The sequence below is a fragment of the Pituophis catenifer genome, unplaced genomic scaffold (assembly GCF_029215685.1).
Source record: "Pituophis catenifer annectens isolate HBS135680 unplaced genomic scaffold, rPitCat1.0.hap2 SCAF_14, whole genome shotgun sequence".
NCBI lineage: Eukaryota > Metazoa > Chordata > Lepidosauria > Squamata > Colubridae > Pituophis > Pituophis catenifer.
The window spans coordinates 14,055,876-14,073,837 of NW_027256894.1; the positions used below are offsets into that span (position 1 = coordinate 14,055,876).

At 44.7% G+C, this 17,962-nt stretch overlaps 1 protein-coding gene across 4 annotated transcripts in view; it reads left to right on the forward strand.

Annotated features, from left to right (window-relative positions):
• The first annotated feature begins 2,419 nt into the window (after window positions 1–2,419).
• Window positions 2,420–17,962, forward strand: part of ZFAND6 (zinc finger AN1-type containing 6) — a 61,373-nt gene continuing 45,830 nt past the window's right edge. For 3 of the 4 annotated variants that reach the window (XM_070953503.1, XM_070953507.1, XM_070953508.1), the window contains exon 1: window positions 2,420–2,519. The gene's annotated coding sequence lies outside the window, so the exon portion shown is untranslated. Of the gene's footprint in view, window positions 2,520–2,915; window positions 3,061–17,962 lie in introns of those variants that run through there. The other variant, XM_070953504.1, reaches the window with a different exon arrangement.

Genomic DNA, 17,962 nt, shown 5'->3' on the forward strand with positions numbered 1-17,962 from the left:
GAGAAATTTGTTAAGCGGTTTTTGCCCCATCGTACGACTTTTCTTGCCATGTTTGTTAAGTGAATCTGGTTTCCCCACTGAGTTTGCTTGTCAGGAGGTCGCAAAAGGGGAATCACATGACTCTGGGACGCTACAACCGTCATAAATATCAGTCAGTTGTTAAGCATCTGACTGATGCTTAACAACTGGGCATGGGCATTCTGCAAATGGTCATAAGTGTGAAAAATGGTCATAAGTAACTTTTTTCAGTGCCGTTGTAACTTTGGTCACTAAATGAACTGTTGTAAGTCGAGGACTTACCTGCACTTGTAGGGAGAAATGCTGTTGCACACGAAACTGTGTCTAAAACCCAAGAGATCCCAGATCCCCTCCCTCAAGGGATCCAGTGGTTGAAGCACATAAAACCTCTGTGAAAAAAAGAGTGGCTTGTTTACAACGGGCTGGCCAAGTATTAAACCTCAATCATAAATAGTAATTTTTAAGGGATTTACACTCTAATCCCGTACATCTCTATTCAGAAGGCCTATCAAATTCAAGGACGTGTTCGCCAGCAAGTTAAAAGACATCATTAACCGAATCAAAGCCGAATGCTTAAAGACAAGCATCTCGAGGATTTGCAATTCTCCGGCAAGTGCCATCACCCGAGAAGGCAGCTTAAATGCTCGATCACCGAGGTTATAGAAATGGCAAAAAAAACACCAATATTCTGAAGTGTTCGGTTGCCTTAACTGTACAGCTGCCGACCTGAGTTTAGAATGTTTAGTCCGTCGATAAACGAGGCATCCTAAAAACAACAACTTAGCAAGCAAAAGCGTAATTTTGGCCAACTTTGTCTGCAAATGCATTTAAGTTTTTCGTTCGGGCTGGCTGTGTTGTGTGAACCAAGCCATGTGCGATTCGTAAACCGTGATGAATAGCTTTGTGCATTGTGGGGACAAATCCTATCCTTTGTCACTGACTCGATAAATCATGGTTGGTTTGGTGTGAGATACCACTCGGAATTGCCTCAGATCAAAAGCACGAAGCAGACTGTGCTTCATGAAAGCCTCCGCCTCGGAAACACTTTCTGGGGTTTACAAGAAGGTGCAAGGATTCACACGTTCATTCCGTCACCCTCTCTTCTCTTCGAAGAGAGGGTGGCTTATTCGGTCTGATCCCAGCTTCCTTCTCCCCCAAGTCTGCAATGCTCAGCCAATGCCCAAATTGGTACTAGGACTACAACTCCCATCGTTTACACCAGCCCAACTCAACCGAAGCACGGGACCTCAATACCCCTGGGCTACCTCGCAGGGTGGGTGTACGACAGCCTTCCCCACCCTTGCCAAGGTCCCTGCAGCATCCTTTTCCTTTCAGCAAGTTTGCACGGGCATCTGATCCTTCCCACCCTCCTTCCCCCTTGCATTCCCACAACCCCCGTTTTGCAAAAGAAAGAAAGGAAGAAAGAAAGGAAGGAAGGAAGGAAGGAAGGAAGGAAGGAAGGAAGAGATGGGAAGGGAAAAGAAAGGAAGGAAGGAAGGAAGGAAGGAAGGAAGGAAGGAAGGAAGGAAAGAAGGGAAGGGAAAGGAAGGAAGGAAGGGAAGGGAAGGGAAGGGAAGGGAAAGGAAGGAAGGAAGGGAAGGGAACGGAAGGGAAAGGAAGGAAGGAAGGAAGGGAAGTGAAAGAAAGAAAGAAAGAAAGAAAGAAAGAAGAGAAGGGAAGGGAAAGAAAGGAAGAAAGAAAGGAAGGAAGGAAGAGATGGGAAGGGAAAAGAAAGGAAGGAAGGAAGGAAGGAAAGAAAGAAGGGAAGGGAAAGGAAGGAAGGAAGGAAAGGGAAGGGAACAGAAGGGAAAGAAAGGAAGGAAGGAAGGGAAGTGAAAGAAAGAAAGAAAGAAGGGAAGGGATGGGAAGGGAAGGGAAGGGAAAAGAAAGAAAGGAAGGAAGAAAGGAAGGAAGGAAGGAAAGAAAGGAAGAAAGAAGGGAAGAAGGGAAGAAGGGAAGAGAAAGGAAAGGAAAGAAAGAAGAGAAGGAAGGAAGGAAAGGGAAAGAAAGAAAGAAAGAAAGAAAGGAAGGGAAAAGAAAGAAAGAAGGGAAGAGAAAGGAAAGGAAAGAAAGAAAGAAAGAAGAGAAGGAAGGAAGGGAAGGGAAAGAAAGAAAGAAAGAAAGAAGGGAAGGGAAAAGAAAGAAAGAAGGGAAGTGAAAGAAAGAAAGAAAGAAAAAAAGAAAAAGAAAAAGAAAAAGAAAAAGAAAAAGAAAAGCGAAGGGAGACCAGGAGGCGACGGCGCCGCCTTCTCCCGGGCTGGCACATGTCCGCTTTCGCCCGCCCGCTCGATTCCCGCCAATCAGCGCCCGCCCGCGTCGCTTCTTTCGGGGGGGGCGGGGCTTGAGGAGGCAGGAAGGGAAATAGGAAGAGCTTCGCGGCGGGAGGCGGGGGGGGGGCAGTTGGAGCGGAGACGCGGATAAGAGCGGCGGCTCGGCGCGGCGCGAGACCACCAAGCCCTTCCTTCCTCCTTCCCTCCCTCCCTCCGCGGCGGCATCGTCAGGTGAGCCAAAGTGCGCCTGCTCGGAGCGAGGTCTTCCTTGCTAGTTTGCTGTCTTTGCCTTCCTTTCCTCCCCCCCCCACCCGCCCCCACCGGTTCGTTCCAAGAAGGGCCTTGGGAACCTCCGGTTTTTTTTTTTTTCTCATTTCCTTTCACTTTCTCCTTTTCACAGCCCCCCACTCTTTCCAACATGCCCCCCCTCCCGCACGCCCCTACACCCTCCCCCTTGCATGCACGAGCCTAGACAAGCCTAGATTCGCGGTTTGTCCTACACGTGCATGCCCAAACATTGATCCAACTCTCTTTCCCCTTCTTGTACCCCGCTCATTTGCGGAGAGTAAGGAAGGTTTGGGGTGGGGGTCTGCATTGCCCTCTCCGGAAAAAAGGGGGAGGCACACACACACACAAGCCCAGGCTCTTCTTCCCCTCTTGTACCCCATAAAAATGCAATTAAATCTGGAGGTGGGTAGCACCTTATTAGGATCCGCCTAAAATCGTGCAGAGAGCCACTTGGCTAGAGATGGTGTTTTCGGCGCAAGCAAGAGTGAGTGGAACCGTTTTGGGCTGGGAGGTGGGAGGAGGAGGGTGGTGGAAATATTTCTAACAGTGCAGTAAACTATTTGTAGCTGATAAGAGACCCTTGGTGTGTATTTGGGTTTTGTGCATTCGGAAAGGGAGCAAGAATGCAACGGTTAGGATTTGGTTACTTGGGGTGTTGTGTGTGAAGCCAGGCCCCGGTGGGTGTAAGACTAAGGGGTAGTAAATAACAACTAGGGACATAGTTAAGGGACTTGAGGAAGTTTTGCGAGTTGTCGACCTTTTACGAACTTGTGCAAGGAGAGAGATCCATCTGGCAGGTTCCAGGCAAGGGGGAAAAAAAAAGATAAGGGGATGATGTAGGTTGTTGTTTTGGGGGCCTTTTTTTTTTTAGTCTTTTTTAGTTTTTTAGTTTTAAATTGTCATTGGGTTTTAATTGAATTGTTTTAAATTGGGCCAGTTATGTAATTCTTTTAACAATTTTAAATTTTGTATTGGCATGTGTTTTAGTTCTGGCTGTTCACCGCCCTGAGTCCACTAGGAGAAGGGCTGTATACAAATTGAAATAATAAATAAATAAATAAAAAATAAATAAATAAATAAATAAATAAATAAATAAATCACAAGATAGGGAAAATGTTTATATGGGGTGGGGGCTGCTTTGGATTGAGCTGTTTAAGAGAGTCTTCTTGGAAGGAAGAGCGGAGGAGAGAAGAAAGCAAGGGCTGGTGCCAAGGTCACTTTTTAAACATTCAGGCCAAGTTAGGTTTTATTCCCACCCCCTCCTTTTGTTTTTCCCTGATCAAAACCTAAAAGTCTGAAGGAAGTGGGAAGGAGAGAGGGGTGGAGTTGCATCTGTGAAATTCACCCACTCCGTGGGATGAGTTGGTTTTGCCTCAGTTGCCCTTGGATGAAGTTTTTGTCGGAGTTCAGTACTGATAAATATCCTACTTTTAAGAAGCTGGAAGGAAAAAAAAAAAGACAGGAGAAGTTGAAGGCGAAATGAGAAATCGCGCAAAGAAGCGAACTCTTCCCATCCCATAATAGCTTCCTCGAGGGCTGGGAAAGAGAGACATCTCTGAACTTTGAAGGTGGGGAAAACCCAACGGGGGGGTGCGGGGGGGGCAAGGACAACCAGAACCAATTTTTTCCCCTTCTTTTGCAACCAGAAAAAGAGCATGTGTGTTTGGAGAGGCGTAAGAGCTCATCTCACACACCTGTAAAGGATGCTTCGGATGGATTGGGAGAAAGGTACACGAGAGAGGAACAGGGTAAATTTCACAAGAGAGATTCCCTTAGACCAGGGTGTGTCAAACTTGATTTCATTGAGGGCTAAATCAGGATTGCATGTGATCTCGGGGGGGGGGGGCATGGCCATGGTTGGCATGGCCAGCTTGACATCACTTGTGTCGGGGGGGGAGGGTTCCTGTGGTGGCCCGAGTGCTCTGCAGCAAAAACGGGCTCCCGAGTTCCGTTTTCAGCTGCGAGGGCCTCCTGCAACCCTCTGCCAGCGAAAACAGAGCTTGGGAGGGCCCCCCGTGGCCCCTGCGAGCTCCGTTTTCAGCTGCAACAACCTTCTGCAACCCTCCGCTAGTGAAAACGGAGCTCGGGGAGGGCCGCGGGTGGCCCTCCTGAGCTCCATTTTCACTGGCAGAGGCGCCGCAAGCCGATCCTTCACTGTTTCCAGGGCTGCCCCGTGGGCCAGATCTAAGCACCCCACGAGCCAGATCAGTCCCCCGGCCCTTGAGTTTGTCACCTCTGCCTTAGACCCAGCAAAGGTATAAATTGACCTCAGTAGAGAGTAAGTTTGGGTACAAGGACCAGGTTCCTCCCTCCAAAATCCTGAAGCAAAGTGATAATGAATCCAAGTGGATAGGGGGGGGTGTTTCTTCCCCCTTTATGTTTTTTTCAAGTTCCGTAGCCCTTTACGCTCGCTCAGCCTTTTAAAATTGGCCTTTCAGTTTTCTGTGTTTCCGTATGAGACATAGCTCCATTGTTTTCAGAGGAGTCTGCAAACAGTATTGAGGCCGCAGGTGCAGTGGTGGGATTCAGCCGGTTCGGGCAAATCCGTAGTGCTGACTGCAGTAATCCCTGCCTGCCCACACAATGACATCCTATTTAGCCGCGTTTAGGAGGCCATGCACATGCGCGGAAGGCGCGCGAGCAAAGAGCATGAGCAAAAGGCCGAGCGTACGTGGAAGCGAGCGCACGCACGCACGCACTCACATTTGCAAACCGGTAGGGAAGGTAAGTGAATCCCACCTCTGCGCAGGTGTCTCTATAATAAGGGACAGTCGCTTTCGTAAAGTTTGAAAAGAAGCCAGGGATGGCAGCCCGATGAGGAGGCAGAATGTTGCCGTTCCTGGCTTGTCCTTTCAACCTTACGAAAGTGGCCATCCCATGTTAACAGAGGTAGGGAAGGAAGGAAGAGATTGTGTGTTGTTTTTTTTTTAAGGACAATAATTCAGATGTGATCTTGGAAGGAACAGAGGATGCAACGCTCGGTCCCCAACTAATAAACAAGGTGACGGAAGTGAACTGAATCTTAAATAAGTTGTTGTTGTCCTCAGGTGCCCTGCCCTGGGAGCGGATGACTCAGTCAGGTGACTAACATCCGTGAAGCACTTAAGCCGTGGATCTGATGGAGAGTTTTGTTTGCAAACAAGCAACCTCGGCTCTCCGGGTAGGGCGAGCGATTCCTAAGAGCAACTTTTTAAGGCCCTGCTGTAGTTTCTGTTCCTCTTCTTTCATAGAAGTCTAGAACTGGAAGAGGCCATTGAGTTCAACCTCCTGTTCCTTGAAGGAATCCAGGCGAAAAGGATGGCTGTCTAGACTTCTTTGGAACGTGTCCAAGGGAAGGAAGGCCCACTGCTGCTGGTAGTCCTTGACTTGTAACAGTTCATTGAGCGACTGTTCGAAGTTACAATGTCACTGAAAAAAAGTGACTTATGACCAGAAGTGGAATTCACATAATTGACTTACCGGTTTGGCCAGCACCAAAAATGTGAGTGTGTGCACACCTTTCGTGCTTGCGCCCAGCCTCAAAAATGTGCCTAAATAGGACTGCACGATTCTCCCGAACCGGCTGAATACCACCTCTGCTAATGACTGTTTTTCACACAACTGTTACAGCATCCCCATGATTACATGATCAGAATTGAGATGCTAGGAAACTGACTCCTATTTATGACGGTTGCAGTGTCACGTGATCACTTTTGGTGACCTCCCGACAAGTGAAGTCAATGGGGAGACCAGATTCACTTAACAACCAGGTTACAAACTTTGCAAGGGGCAGTGAGTGATTCACTTAACAACTGTGGCACGAAAGGTTGTAAAACGGGGCAAAATTTGCTTAAATGCTTCACTTAAAAACCAAAAACGTTGGGCTCGGTTTTGGTCGTAAGTCACGGACTTCCTGTATCTGTTTGGGCCAAACCGAAAGGTTTTCTAAGTCTGAGATTCTAACATGGATTGCTGGGCTGTCTCGCCTTCTTATCCAGCATTTGGAATCTTGGTACCCTGATTATGATTACAGGTAGTCCTTGACCAACGGCGTCCATGGGAACCAGAATTTCCGTTGCTAAGAAGCAGTTTGTTAAGTGAATCACACCCTATTTTATGACCTCCCCCCCCACAGTTAAGGAAATCACACAGTTGTTAAACGAAGCACGGTTTTCTTAAGCAAATCTGGCTTCCCCCACAGTTGGGGGTAGGACTAGATGACCTACAAGGTCCCTTCCAACTCTGTTAAATCTGCATAAATAGATGCCAGTTATCAATGTCTGAGGCTTTTTTTATTTTTTATTTTATTTTTATTAGTCATATTTCTATGCCGCCCACTCTCTGAGGACTCTGGGCGGCTTACATCAAAGACAGTATATTAAATAGCATATTGCCCCCTAACAATCTGGGTCCTCATTTTACCCACCTCGGAAGGATGGAAGGCTGAGTCAAACTTGAGCCGGTGAGATTTGATCCGCTGATCTGCCGAACTAGCAGTCAGCTGAAGTAGCTGCAGTACTGCACTCTAACCACTGCGCCACCTCAGTTTTGCCCACGTGACTGTGGGGATGCTGCAATAGTAGTTAAGTTTTGAACTGCTTGTAAGTTTTTTCAGGGCTGTTGTAACTTTGAACGGTTGCTAGAGAAATGGCTTGTAAGTTGAGGGCTACCTGTATTATAATCCATTAAACCTGATTATGCCCATTTCAGTGGGATTGCTTCTTTATGTTTGCTCCCATTTTTTTCTCTACAAAAAAAGATGTTGAGAACTTGGAAAAAGTGCAAAGAAGAGCAATTAAGATGATTAAAGGCCTGGGGACTAAAACATATGAAGAACGGTTGCAGGAACTGGGTATGTCTAGTTTAATGAAAAGAAGGACTAGGGGAGACATGATAGCAGTGTTCCAATATCTCAGGGGCTGCCACAAAGAAGAGGGAGTCAGGCTATTGTCCAAAGTACCTGAGGGTAGGACAAGGAGCAATGGGTGGAAACTAATCAAGGAAAGAAGCAACCTAGAATTAAGGAGAAACTTCCTAACAGGACAATTAAACAGTGGAAAAACTTGCCTTCTGAAGTTGTGGATGCTTCATCAACTTGTCTAAAATGGTATAGGGCAGTGATGGCTAACCTTTTTGCCGTCACGTGCCGGGAGCGTGGGGGGGGGGTCGCACACGCATGTGCCCACACCCATAACTTAATGCCCTCCCGTGCATGTACATGCAACCCCCTCACGCTCCCCCACGCTTATGACACGGTAGGCCTGTTAGGCCCGCTTTTTGCCCTCCCCAGGCTCCAGAGGCTTTCTTGGAGCCTGGGGAGGGTGAAAACGGAGGCCCTCTGGAGGCCGGAAACAGCTCATTTGCTGACTTCTGGTGGGCCCGGAAGGCCTGAAAATCAACTAGCCAGTGCACACATACACGCCGGAGCTGACCTAGGGCAACGCTCATGTGCCCACCGATATGGCTCCGCGTGCCACCTGCGGCACGTGTGCCATAGGTTCACCATCACAGGTATAGGATCTCCTGTTTGAGCAGGGGGCTGGATTAGAAGGCCTCCAAGACCTTCTGATTCCGATTCCTTTTTTATTATATTTTTAGTTTTAGGTATGTTTGGGATTTCAGACGTTACGTATAGAAGAATTAATTATGCCTATGTTATTTTTTGAATCGTATCTTGAGAAATTGAGAAGGAGCCTTGGTAGTACAGTGGTTTAATGCACCCTGTTATTAACACAGCTGCCTGCAATTACTGCAGGTTCGAATCTCGCCAGGCTCAAGGTTGACTCAGCCTTCCATCCTTTCAAAGGTAGGTGAAATGAGGACCCAGATTGTGGGGGCAATAAGCTGACTTTGTATAAATATACAAAAGGATGAAGACTATTGCTTAGCGCATTGTAAGCCGCCCTGAGTCTCCGGAGAAGGGAAGCCTCTGGAAGTGTTTATGATAGTCTTTTGCAACCACGTTTTGAGAATACATGCCAGCTTATATTTACATAAGCATTTGTAGGCCGTCAGGTAATATGCAAAAGTCTATATTTTTTGTTGTTGTTTTCCTGCGGGACTACAGCCCCCCAGTGTTAATAGTAGACAATGTCTCAATTCACACATTGCACCAAGCCTGTAATGAGTTTGATTTAGGCTTAGCGTATTGTATGAATCCAGCTATTGTGAGTGTCGAAATATAATGTATAGCTTGGGCAAAGTAGCCAATTGTGTCTTATCAACAAAGCATCGATACATTTGTACTTTTTGAGCACTGCCATTTTAGTGTCAAAAATAGTTATTGTTTGCTATATTGTCCTCAGGCTGAAAGGCTGGGTATATAATTCTTTGGATTTTATTCTGGAAAAGCGCGTCGAAGTATATAGAAGTCTTCCAGGATCCCAGTAAAACATGCATTTTTAAAACAGGTCCTCATGTTTTACAGTCACTTATGTGGAATCGCTGCTTTTTGTAAAAAAAAAAGTTTTTTATTTTTTACATGAACACACAAACAAACATACAATGCATTTGTTCTGAACAGAGTATTGGCCGGTTCACAAATTTATATAATTTTTAGTCATCTACAAACACAATTTAAATATTCACTTTTTGCCATAGTGTTTATTCTCTCTAGTTTTTATAGACCAATAGAATAGAATAGAATAACAGAGTTGGAAGGGACCTTGGAGGTCTTCTAGTCCAACCCCCTGGCCAGGCGCAGGAAACCCTACACCACTTCAGACAAATGGGTATCCAACATCTTCTTAAAGACTTCCAGTGTTGGAGCATTCACAACTTCTGCAGGCAAGTCGTTCCACTTATTAATTGTTCTGTCAGGAATATTGCCCTTCATCCTAATCTCTAATCTTAATAAGATTCAATTTTCCCCTTTTCGTCTCTATAAATTAAAACCCTTAAATTTAAAATCTCACAACATAACATTATCCCAATATTTTCTTAAATTCTCTTATTATATTCACAAACATTTTTCTTTATCAGCTATTGTTTGGAATCGCTTCTGAAGTGATTACAAGAAGCAACGGGTGGAAACGAATCGAGGAGAGAAGCAACCTAGAACTAAGGAGAAATTTCCTGACAGTTAGAACAATTAATCAGTGGAACTACTTGCCTCCAGAAGTTGTGAATGCTCCAACACTGGAAGTTTTTAAGAAGAGGTTGGATTACCATTTGTCTGAAGTGGTGTAGGGTTTCCTGCCTAAGCAGAGGGTTGGACTAGAAGACCTCCAAGGTCCCTTCCAACTCTGTTATTCTATTCTATTCTATTCTATTCTATTCTATTCTATTCTATTCTATTCTATTCTATTCTATTCTATTCTATTCTATTCTGTGCTATGCATTAGTTATTTCACAACTTTGTGTGCTGCATTAAATAAAAAGGACTGGAGGAATCTGCCTCTCAGAAACCACAGTGGGTGGGAAGTCAAAGCAACCTGCATTGCTGACTTTCAGACATTTCTTTTTAAATGAAGATATTAATGATTGTAATTGCAATGGTTTAAAAGCGAATGCAAACTAAACGAGACGAGTAAAACGTGCAAAGGAAACAAGAAAGTAAGGATATAGTCAAGGAAAAAAAAAACGTTTGGCATATTAAGAATTCTCTTCTATTTTCTTGCCCCGTAAGCATTTGCTCTGGTCTCTCTGTATTTCTGCAGCGGAAACCTTAATTGGAACATCCAAACATAGATCAGATTCTTTGTCCCGAGTGACGGTCTAAATTATGGGAGGCCTGGAAAAGTTGCTTTTCGGTTGTGATTGCCACACTTTCATTTCATTTGCCCTCTTTTTTGTGCTGAAATGTCCAGTGGGAGAGTAGAAGGAGAAGAGGACACGTCATTTCCCTTCACTTGCTAGATAACACAACACAAAAGTACCACAAGAGGTTTGCTGAAGACTCTGATGGCTGGGGCACTTAATGGTGTTATGCTACTGAGCACAATACCTGCCATTTTTGCAGTCATGATAACAGATAACAGATTAACAAGAGTTGGAAGGGACCCTGTAGGTCATCTAGTCCACCACCACCCCGCCTAAGCAGGAGATCCTCCACCATTTCTGACAAATGGCAGTCCAATCTTTTCTTGAAAGTCTCAAGTGATGAAGCTCCCACAACTTCCGGAGGCAACTTCTGTTCCATGGGTTGATTGCTCTCACTGTCAGAAAATTCCTCCTTATTTCTAGGTTGATTCTCTCCTTGTTCAGTTTCCATCCATTATTCGTTGTCTGGCCTTCAGGTGCTTTGGAAAATAGCTTAACCCCCTCCTCTCTGTGGCAGCCCCTCAAGTATTGGAAGACAGCTATCATGTCTCCCCTGGTCCTTCTCTTCACTAGACTAACCATGCCTACTTCCTGTAACTGTTCTTCATATGTTTTAGTCTCCGGTCCCCTAATCACCCTGGTTACTTTCCTCTGCACTTTTTCTAGAGTCTCAGCATCTTTTTTATATTTTTTATTAAAAAAATCTACTTTAACATCTTTTTTTATTTGATAATAAGCTCATTGAGTTTGTGTGGGTTTTTTTTTTTTTGGAGTTGTTAGCTGGAAACCTAATTTGATGTGTTAAAAATCCTCAGATACTTTTAGTCTGTGTTTGTTCCCATGTCTTTGTTGACAGAAGCATCGGTGGTTGGCAACTATCTATAAAGTTCATATAAAGCATGCCAGGCCTTTTCCCTCTGATCTATGCCTGGACTTGTTTTTGACAATATCCTTACCCTGAGGTGTGTAAGCTGATAAAAAAAAAAAAAAAAAACAATCCAGGACTCAGTATTCTAAGTAGTCTTCGCCATACGACACAATTGAGCCCAATATTTTTGTCCTTAAGTGAGACGATTGTTAAGTGAGTTTTGCCTCCTTTTACGACATTTCTTGCCACAGTTTTATGACATTTCTTGCCATCACTGCAGTTGTTAAGTTAGGGACACAGTTGTTAAGCGAATCTGGATTCCCCCTTGACTTTGCTCATCAGAAGGTCACAAAAGGGGGAATCACGTGACTCCGGGACATTGCAACCGTCATAAATATATGAACCACTTGCCGAGCATCTGAATTTTGATCAGGCGATCATGGGGATTCTGCAGCGGTCGTGACTCTGAAAAACGGTCGTAAATCACATTTTTCAGTGCCGTTGTAACTTTGAACGGTCACTAAATGGACTGTTGTAAGTCGAGGACCTGCCTGTACTAACATCAGGTGTTGCAAAGTAGACTAAAAGGCAGAACTAAAAGAAAATGCGAATTATATTTCTGTGTTACCCCTACAATTCATGCCAATCAAATCCCCCTAAACAATTCTCAATTGTAGTTTTGTTCAGATAAAAGACTGAGTTATGTAAACTGTGTTTCCCCAAAAATAAGACTGGTTCTTATATTAATTTTGCTCCAAAAGATGCACTAGGGCTTATTTTCCAGTTAAGTCTTATTTTCAGGAAAATACAGTACTAAATGTGCCCATCTGGCTGACGACCTTAACTGGAGCTTATTTTTGGGATAGGGCTTATATTGCAAGCATCCTGAAAAATCATGCTAGGGTTTATTTTCCAGGTGGGTCTTATTTTCGGGGAAGCACAGTAATATTTGGGTTTTGACTGCAGACAAAATATGTTGTTCTAATGTATGGATTCCAGTTAAACTATTCATCTAATGTGCGATCCAAATGTGATCCAGACTTTTTGTATTTTCAGGTGTTTTTTTTTTCTTTCAAAGGATTATCTTTCAATACTATTCTTGGGTCATTTGTGTCAGGAGGCATTGTAGATTTTCATATTGCTCTACTGGTGTGTTGTTGTTTATTTAAAGAGATGATTACTTGGATTTTTGCCATCTCTTACCTTAGCTTGGCAAAGGAACACGTGTTTATGGAAAAGGAACACTCCAAAAATCTCATGTTGTGATGCCACATTAGGTAGTATATGAACCATCACTTAGTTAAAACAATCAGCTGGATTTAGACATCAGTTACCCCTGTGTTGACAAAATAACAACGTAATGAGATATTTTTATTATTATTATTCTGAAGTGGCTTAATAAGCTTTGTTATTTGATAGCTCGGTTTGTGCATCTTGGGGAAACAAATTTAATTTTATTCTATTTTATGGGTCACAGTGATCTTCCTTGTTATATCTGCTCTCTCAGTGACGAAAACTAGCAAATTGGAAGTCAAAGGGAACAACAAAGAAGGTGCACAATTTTATTTCTGGATTTTTTAAATTTAATGGCAATGTTTGTCGAGAAAGCAGGTAATTGTTTGCCTTCCGTTTATTTTTCTTCCTGGGTAAGACACTGGTTTGGGGAAGAGGAAATGGGGAAGATGGGAATAGTTTAGAACTGTTTTCCGGCAAATTAAGTTTATGCCTTTTTTTAAAGTTAGAAAAACAAAAAATAATTCCGATTTGTTTTTGGTTGGTTGATCTTATCTACAGTACTTTGTCTTCTCATGGTATGATAATAACCTGAAGCTGGGAGTATAATAATGACTGTTTCCAGCTTGTAATATTAAAAAAAAAAAATATGAAAAATTCTTCTAAACTGAAACTGCTTAAAATTCATTCAATGTGTAAATTTGATTTTTTTTAAGCAGGTGTCTGTCTCTTAGCGTTAAAATTCAGCTTTTTACTGTTAGCAAAGTAAAAGTAAGTAGGAGTGACAGGACATCTGTCATGTCCCAATATCTCAGGGGCTCCCATAAAGAAGAGGGAGTCAAGCTATTCTCCAAAACAACTGAGGGCAGGACAAGAAGCAAGGGGTGGAAACTAATCAAGGAGAGAATGAAGGTAGAACTAGAGAGAAATGTCCTGACAGCCAGAACAATTAATCAGTGGAACAGCTTACCACCAGAAGTTGTGGGTGCTTCAACACTGGCGGTTTTTAAGAAGAGATTGGGCAACCATTTGTCTGAAATGGTATAGGGCCGCAATGGCGAACCTATGGCACGCGTGCCACAGGTGGCACAGGGAGCCATACCTGTGGGCACACGAGCATTGCCCTAGCTCAGCTCCAGTGCACGCACACACGCCGGCCAGCTGATTTTCGGCCTTCCGGGTCCACCGGAAGTCGGGAAACGGACCGTTTCCGGTCTCTGGAGGGCCTCAGGAGTGGGGTGAGGGAGGCCGTTTCCACCCTCCCCAGGCTCCAAGAAAGCCTCTGGAGCCTGGACAGGGTGAAAAATGGGCCTACTGGGCCCACCAGTAACCTAATTTCTGTCACATGCCAAAAGCACGAGCCCCCCGTGCTGCCCCTGCTTTTGGCGCGTGATGGCAAAAAGGTTAGCTGTTCCGCCATCACTGCAGTAGGCAGTTACAGCAGTTTTATTCCTCATAAAATTTCAGTGTAGAAAACTTGTCTATTCAGTTTGCACTCCGGCCAGTATGTCAGTGTGTTCTTATTTGCCAGCCAGATTTTGGCATGGCCTTCTTAAATCTCCTTTTTTCCTTCGTCTGTCCAGTACCGGAGGTCAGTTTTGGAAACGTCCTTTCATTGATCATTCAGCTGCCAAAACCACTCGGGGCATCTTCATTCTTGAGCCAAGCAAAGGGAGCAGCTGACTTGAGCAAAAGGAGAGATTCTCAAACGGCAGCCGAGGAAGGGAATAAAGATATCTGTGTCACAATTTGGGAGAAGGCAGCTGCTGTTGCCGTTTGTCATAGTTCTCAGAATTCACTAGCTAATGAAGTTAAAAGAGCAAACAGAGTCATTCCTTTGCCCCGCTGATTTCTGTTAACCGACAAAGAGTTTTAGTTAATGTTTTGAAAACAAGCTTAGAGCTGAGGTACCAAACAGTCTGGTATTTCTCCATAGCAGAGGAACTTAACCTGCAAGGGGTCTTTCGTGCTCTCTGAGCTTGGTTGTTTTCTTGTAGATGTTTCATTACCATAAGTAGGTAACATCATCAGTGCTAGAAGGAAGTGGGGTTTGTGGAGCGGAGAAGGAAGAAAAGGACTCTGTGGGGTTCTTGGTGCTCTCTGAGCTTGGTAGTTTTCTTGTAGACGTTTCACTACCCAAATTAGATGCCATCATCAGTGCAAACCATATTCCCTTCTAGCACGGATGACGATACCTTGTGTGGTAATGAGACGTCTGCAAGGAAAAAAAAGCAAGCGCAGAGAGCACCCAGCACCCCTCATTTCACCCTCTGAGCTGCAAATATTCTCCTTTGTTGAAACTTAACTTGCATTCTTCATCTGTGCAAGCTAAACAGTAAACCCTTGTCAAATGCAGGCAGCTCTCGATTTATGACCACGATTGTAACCAGGATTTCTGTTGCTAAGCAAGGAAGTTGTGAAGTGAGTCACACCTGATTTTACGACACTTTTTGCCACAGTTAAGCGAATCAATGCGCTTTTTAAACGAATCGGGCAGTTGTTATGCAAATCTGACTTCATCGACTCTGCTTGTTGGGAGCCAGCTGGGAATGTCACAAATGGCAGTCATGTGATCCCAAGGATGCTGCAGCCATCGTAAATCCATGCCAATGGCCAAATTTTGATCCTGTGATTAGGAGGATTATTTTATTTATTTATTTATTTATTAAATTTATATCCCGCCCTTCTCCCCGAAGGGACTCAGGGCGGTGATGCTATGACAGTCGTAAATGTGAAGGCCAGTCGAAGATCAATTTTTTTCCAGTGGCGTCGTAGCTTTGAACAGTCGATAAACAAATAGTTGTAAGTCGAGAACTACCTCTATACGGTCTGATTTTATGTCTTCTACTAACAAGGGAAAACCATGTTGGTTTTATGCCCGGCAAAATATATTCGATGGATTGCTAAGGAAATAATCATTATTTAGTTTCCTGAACTGTTGTCCCTGCCTTCCTTTTCAACCATATTATTGTGCTGGTTTCAAAAAGTTTTAGAATTTTTTTTTTTATAAAGTCAAGTGTTCAAAAGTTAAGTTTTAAAAGCAGCTGGGCCAAAGAAAGATTCCCCACCTCCACCCCTTTTGACCCAGCCATTCTAAGACTCTACATCAGGGGTGTTAAACTTAAGGCCCGGGGGCCGGATCCAGCCTGTGGAGTGCTTAGATCTGGCCCGCAGGGTGGCCCTGGAAACAGCAAAGGACTGCCCCGCGGTGCCTTTGCCAGCAAAAACGGAGCTCAGGCGGGCCACCCGCAGCCCTCCCGAACTCCATTTTCGCTGGCAGATGGTTGCAGGAAGCCATTGCAGCAGGGGATTGGACTAGAAGAACTCCAAGGTCCCTTCCAACTCTGATATTCTGTGATTCAGCCAAATATGGAGCTCAGGAGCCCATTTTTTTTGCCAGAGAGAGTGCTCAGGCCACCACAGGCGCCCCCCACAAGAGTGACGTCCAGCTGGCCATGCCCCCCCCTTTCCTCCTGGCCTAGTGGTGGGTTCCTCCCGGTTCGGCCGAGCCGTTAGCGGTGACAATATGACATCACTGAACTGGTTCTCTTTGTTCGTGAGCTGGGCCCTCCCGCCCCCCACGTTATTCTTATCTTTTATTTGGCCACGCCCCCAATATATTCGCTGCCTCCCGAGTCCCAGCTGATAGGCTAGAAGGAAAAAACCTGTTTAAACTCTTGCCGCGGGGCTTCAAAGGGCCGCCCTACAGCTGATAAGTGTTAAAAGGCAGTGTGGTGGTAGACCAGTGCCTCCAAAAACAAATGGGTAGATCGGTACAACTCTGCAAGCAGTTAAAAGCCTGGTAGACCAGTACCTCTGCTAAATCCTAAAGAATTGTCACATGACCATCAAACCACACCCACAAAATAAGCCACGCCCACAGATCCAGTAGTAAAAAAATTTCGAACCCACCCCTGCCCTGCCCCCGCCCCCCAAAATCAAACACAGCCCTCAATGAAATCAAGTTTGACACCCCCTGCTCTACATATAGGATAATCTTCTTTTATTGAAATCTGGGATAGATGAGAAACTTGTCGCCTGGGAGCCTAGCCTGTCCCACTAGATGGGCCTATCGTCTACATCTTGCTTCTCTCCCAAATCACAGCATGGGGGGGGTGTTTGGCGGGCGCGGGAAATGTCCTATTCCTAGTGGTTCCTTATCAGGCGTACTTTCTCCCTTTGTTGTGGCTGATTTGGCACACCTTTCCAAAATGGGGGAAGGAAAAAAAAGCCAGATTAACTGCTTTTGTGTGACCTGCATGAAAAATAAAAGGCATAATAACAGGGTGTGGCATGCAAAGGGACATTGCCCTCTGGCTTTATTCATCCCACCAGGACAGATGTGAGGGATTGATCCCAACTGCAGATACCAGATCCAGTTCCCCCTTCTATTTTAATTTGCACAGTTAAGTTTTATTTTTTTTATGCAGTTGAAAAATAAGGAGTCCGCTGAAAAAAGAGGGATGGAGCCAAATTATTGTTCCCAGAACAGTAAGAACAAAATTGGCAAATGCATAAAAAGAGACATTTGAATAAATAAACTGTCCTTAATTTACAACATCAGAAATCTTTGGCTACTGGAATTATGCAATGAACATCAGGTTTCTGGATATTTTTAGCGTAGAGTAAAATTTCCTGAAAGAGCAGTCATGTTTTTCCTATAAGAATATAATGGCCAGTTTCTGAAGAGATGACCCTGAATTTAAGACAAACCCGGCAGGTAAAAAAACAAAAAAAAAACAAAATATGTTTGCATTACTGGAGTTTCAGTCAATTTAAGATGAATGTTTAAAGGGAAATTATCTGCAAGGGAAATTGGATCATTTTCAGATGAACGCAGTATCTTCATAGAAATATGATAAAGCATGTTAAAATGCCATCACTTAAGAAATTTAACCCATTTAAATGTTTACCTTCCCATGCCGTCAGATAGATCTTTCTAACTCAAATTGTCTCATTTTTTTGGTCTTTCTCCCAATTTTTTGCTGCCAAACTCCCAGGCTTAATTTTGTTTCTTAGGCATTTTTTTTTCTCCAAAACTTCATGTCCCTTCATCATATCCTAAACTCGTGATGGCGAACCTATGGCACGCGTGCCACAGGTGGCACACGGAACCATATCTGTGGGCACGCGAGCGTTGCCCTAGCTCAGCTCCAACACGCATTCGCACACCGGCCAGCTGATTTTCGGGCCCACCGGAAGTCAGGAAATGGGTTGTTTCCGGCCCCCAGGAGGTTGGGGAAGGCCGTTTTTGCCCTCCCCAGACTCCTAGAAAACCTCTGGAGCCTGGGGAGAGTGAAAAATGGGCCTTCAAGTCCCACCGGAAGTCGGGAAATGGGCTGTTTCTAGCCTCGGGGAGGGGGAGGCTGTTTACGCCCTCCCCAGGCTCAAAGAAAGCCTCTGGAGCCTGGGGAGGGCGAAAAAACGGGCCTACCAGGCCCACCGTGCCAAAAGCAGGGGGAATGTAGGGGGGGGTCATGCGTGCGTGCGCAGGGCGCATTGAATTATGGGTGTGGGCACACACGCGCATGACCCCCCACACACT